We start from the raw sequence: 5,478 nt of genomic DNA, 5'->3' as shown, positions 1-5,478 counted from the left end.
AGAGAGGGTCTGGAGCGGAGAGTAGGGAAGGCCTGGACATGGGGAACTTCAGACCACCTTCCATTGCGGTGACAGAAGTCGTCGAGGTCTCCTAATGCGTTATAATCAGAGGTGCCGTCCTCCGCCCACTGAGATATCCAAAGTATGTTATATAATGGTAGTGACTAAACCACAAGAATTCGAGTAAAAACTGCATTAAGTACTTTTCAAGTTTATGCTCAAGTCACATCCACCTACATTGCTTTGGCTGAAGTGAGTTATATGGCCAGTCCCAAAGTTAAGATAGATAATGCCACTATATGGCAATGAAGAATTGGAACCAGTAATTCATAACACCAGACTCCTCCCTCTTAGTCACAATTTTTCATGTCTCTCCCACATGGACCTACAATCAAAGCACCAATCTAGGCATTTTATCTCTTATACAGGTTCATGGTATCAGCACCACACACAAGATACATACATGTTCCATCATCATGAAGGAACTCTCTAATATACTATCTTTTTCTATTTTTACCTGCCTCGTCCCACTCCATCCTTGTACCCTGATATCCAGTAATCTGTTCTCGATCTATATAGTTTTGCAGTTTTGAGAACGACATTTAAATAAAATCATACAGTATGGTGGGGATACAAAATAGTACATCCACTCTGGAAAACAGTTGGGCAGTTTGTTAATAACATGCAATTACCATATGACACAGTAATTGTACTTTTGAATATTAGTTCAGATAAATTAAAACATTTACCCAAAAACTTGTATATAAATATTCATAGCAATTTTATTAGCAATACTCCCAAAATGACAGCAAGCCAAATGTTCTTCATTAAGTTAATGTTTAAAACCTTTTTCTTCATTTATAACATAGAATACTAGTTAACAATATAAAAGAACTATTGATATACCCAACGAATTGAATGAATCACAGGAATTTGTGCTGATTGAAAAAACTTAATCTCAAATGATTACATGCTATATGATTCCATTTATATAACATTCTAGAAAAACTTATAGAGATATGAGCAAATTAGTGGTTGCCACGGTTTAAGGAAGGGCTAGCAAGGGGCTGCATATTTCTATGAAGGTGTAATCATGAGGAAAATTTGTTGTCCCATTCAATAGGTTGTCTTTTTGTTTTGTTGCTCGTTTCCTTTGCTGTGCAGTAGCTTTTTAGTTTCATGAAGTCTCATTTGTTTATTTTTGCTTTCGTTTCCCTTGCTCAAAGGGACGTTTCCAAAAACATATTACTCAGACTGATGCCAAATAGTTTACTTCCTGTGTTTTAGTCCAGGAGTTTTATGGTTTTAGGCCTTACATTTAAGTCTTTAACCTGTTTTGAGTTTATTCTTGTATGTGGTATGAGAGTGATCCAGTTTCATTGTTTTGCATGTGTCCATCCAGTTTTCTCAATGGCACTTATTGAAGAGACTGTCTTACTCCAGTGTATATTTTTACCTCCTTTGTCATACATTAGTTGACTATATAAGCAAGGGTTTATTTCTGGGCTCTCTATTCTGTTACATTGAGCTGTGCGTCTGTTTTTGTGCTAGTACCATCCTGTTTTGATTACTATAGCTTTGTAGTGTAGTTTGAAATCAATGGGCATAATACCTCCAATTTTGTTCTTTTTTCTCAAGATTCCGTTTGCTATTCAAGGTCTTTTGTGGTTCCATAAAAATTTTAGGATTATTTGTGCTACTTCTGAAAAGATGTCATTGGTATTTTGCTAAGAATTGCATTGAATCTGTAGATTGCTTTGGGTAGTATGGCCATTTTAACAATATTAATCCTTCCAATCCATGAGCATGGATTTGCTTACATTTATTTGTGTCCTCTTCAGTTTCTTTCTTCAATGTCATATAATTTTCAGAGTACAGGGTTTTTTTACCTCTTTGGTTAAATTTAATCCTAGGTATTTTATTCTTTTTTTTTTAACTTTCAAAAAATTTTTTCATTAATTAATTATTTTTATGGTGAAATTGGTTAATGAAATCCAATAACTTTCAGCTGTACACTTTAACAGTAAGGCATATATATATTTACACTGTGTGTTCACCTCCCATAGTTAGATTTCTTTCTGCCACCACATATTTGACCTCCTTTACTCTGTCTACCTCCTCCCTCCCCCCTACCTTCCGGTAACCACTAATCTATTGTCCGTGACCATGAGTCTCTGTTTGTCCTGTTCATTTGTTGCTTTTAGGTTTATATCCCACATATAAGTGATATCATGTGATTTTCAGCTTTTTCTGTCTGGCTTATTTCGCTTAGCAGGATTATCTCGAGGTCCATCCATGTTGTCGCAAATGGCAGTATTTCATCTCTTCTTATGGCTGAGTAATATTCCATTGTATATATGTACCACAGCTTCTTTAGCCAATCATCTAGCGTAGGACACTTGTTTTAGATGTTCATCTTATTGTTGTTTCAAAGGGAGAGATCTGGGGATGTCTCTCTCTCCACCATATTTCCCGAATATCCTCAGTGATTTTTACGTACCCCCTTGTTATCTGTTCTCCTGGTCTTCATTTACATTTAAAAGTCACTCCAGAACCCAGAGTTCTCCAGGTTATCTTTATTCAGATGAATTCTAATGATGGTAATACCATGTCATGTCACTAGATGGTGTCTCTGTGTAATCTCATGGCTGTTCTTGATGCTGGGATATAAAAGGAAATGATATAAAAGGGAAGATGCATGCAAAGAAAGTCAAACACAGTATAGTTTCTTAATGGACGTATACAATCAAACTTAAGGGATAGATAACTGATTCTTTCTTCCCACACTCCTTGTATTCTTTTTGTAAAACTCTAAAGGACATGCCTTGTTCGTTCTTCCTTGAAAATTTCAGTTCTAATATGTGAAGTTTCTATTGACCCTGTAAGTAAAATATATGAATATATCAATAATTACCAGTGTGTACTTTTAGTTTTTCAAAGAAAAATTGAAGCTCTTATCTAAAAAATAAAAAAATGGAAATCAAACCAAACCATGGAAATCATCGAAAAGCTATCAAATTCCAGGTATCAGATAATTTACCTGTTTTTTTCCACTTCATGATATTGTATATATAGCTTTATTAAGCTCTTCAACTTTCACAAGATAATGTCAACTTTATTCTCAGTTTGGCGATTGCTAAAAAATCTGTTTGATTGGCATTATAAGGTAATGTGTTTCAAGTACTTGTACAAGAGAATAATCTTAAACTAACAGTCAATATCCGTCAAAGACTGACAGGAGAAAAACATTTATGGAGGATTTATTAAAGTATAACAAGTACACACACTTTTCTAGTATTCGAAAATAAGAGAGATGTGTATCTGTACCTGGCTATTATGATCTTTTGTAGTATTTTCTATCCCTTGGAATTAAGCAGTTGGTCTATGTTATGTATCCAAAGAGAGTCATTATATTTCTGTAGAGCATTGCATACTTTAATTATTCCAGAAATAATTTATAATTTTCCAGTTACATAGCTTGCACATTTTAATGTATCCATAGTTGATGGATATTTATTTACGCTATTCAAAATGCTATCTTTTAAAATTTTAATTTTCTGTGACCAGCATATTTTAAGATATATCTTTGTTTTAAAATTATTTTATTATCTTATATTGAGAAATCATGAAAAAATAACTTATGAATTCCATTATTTTTCCTATAAATACTTTTGGACATGTGCACAATCACATTTGTAAATATAGTCTTTTATCTTTTCCTTTCTAATTATTTCACTTTTCTTTCTCTTACCTGATAGCTCTATCTAGGAAATCTAATGTTGCAAATCAAATATGATAAGGGGTCCTTTGCCTCAACATGATAACACAGAAAAAGTTTTTCACATTTTATCATTATATAATGTCTCCTGGAGATATTCTTTATGAAACAATTTATCATATCAAAGGACTCCTCTTTAATTCTTACATTGGTAGGATTTTTATTATAAATGGATTTTGGATTTTATTAAATGTTTTACCTGCATCTATTCAAGTGACTTAAGATTTTTCCCTTTATATTGATATTATGGTGACTTACATTTATTGATATAAAAACTCACAATATTTTATGACCAAGTTGTTTTAATATGAATAAATGTAAGTCACCATTTATATATAATAATTATTATTATTACTCCCTCTGTGTGTATGACTTGATTTGATTTGCTAATAAGTTGCTGAGGACTTTCACATCTATTTTTCTGAGTGAGGTTAGCCACTAATTTTTATTTCTTGTAATGTTTTCATCAGGTTATGAGAAGATTTTGGCAGCCTTAAATATTGTGAGTTTTTTATAAGGTGAATTGGGAAGCAGTGATAGTTCTCATCATTGTCTTGTACCTTATATCAGTGGTAAACAGTCCAATATTGAATAATTAAGTATGAAATTTGTGATATATTTTATGACATATCGCTTATTACAATGAAAAGGTATCTAATATTTATAGTTTGCTGAGAATTCCTTTAAAAACGAGCTTTAATTTATCAAGTTTTTTCTGCAAATTGAGATAATCATTTTTTTCCTTTTCTTCTCTTAATATGGCAAATTAAATTGGTTTTCAATAGTTAAAAATCTTGCATAAGTATAGTAAAGTCCACATAGTCATGGTCATTATTTATAATCCTGATTAATACTCTATACTATATTAATAAAATAGTTATTAAGGTTCTTCTACCTATGTTCATAAAGGATATTAATAATATTTTTTGTTATAAGCTTGCTAGATTGTGATATCAGGGTTATATGGACCCATAAAATGAATTGAGAAGCATTTCTCTCTATTCTCTTTTCTCTAAGGAATTGTGTAACATTGGTGTTATAATTTAGTTAAATATTTGTGGTATTAAGAAAACCCTATGGACTTTTCATTGTGGAATATTTTGATGATGATTCTGAGCACATATATATAGATATTTAGATGTTCTAGTTCTCCTGTGTCAGACTTAATTCTTTAGATATTTAAGAACTTTGTCCATTTCAGCTAAATTACAAGTTTAGCTGAAGTTGACAATATATTTCATTATTTTTAAATGTCTGTAGGATCACTAATAATTTCTTCTTTTACTAGCTGATATTTGTAATTTCTGTTTTCTTTTGTTATCAAACTTGCATTGTATTTATCAATTGCATTATTTTTCCCAAAATAATGTAAAAATTCATTGCTTTTATTTTTTATAATTAGTTTTCTATTGCATCGATTTATTTATCCTTATTTCCTTAATTCTTTCTGAAAGTAGGTTTAAGTAGCTTTCCCCCCCACACTAATTTCTAGCGAGTGACTTAGATGACTGTTTTAAAATATATCTTTTATCAAAGGTGTTTTTAAAGGCTAAAAATTTCCCTCTAAATATGACATTAGTTGATTCCCAAAGACTTTTTGACAATAATTTCTAACACTTTTAAAATATATATCTGTGTTTCTTTATACACCATGATCAAATGGGATTTATACCAGGGATATAATGAGCAGGACAAACAAA

This window comes from Pteropus vampyrus, unplaced genomic scaffold (assembly GCF_000151845.1).
Source record: "Pteropus vampyrus isolate Shadow unplaced genomic scaffold, Pvam_2.0 Scaffold361, whole genome shotgun sequence".
Classification (NCBI taxonomy): domain Eukaryota; kingdom Metazoa; phylum Chordata; class Mammalia; order Chiroptera; family Pteropodidae; genus Pteropus; species Pteropus vampyrus.
The sequence above is the reverse complement of the archived record's forward strand: the minus strand, read 5'-3'. Positions refer to the sequence as shown.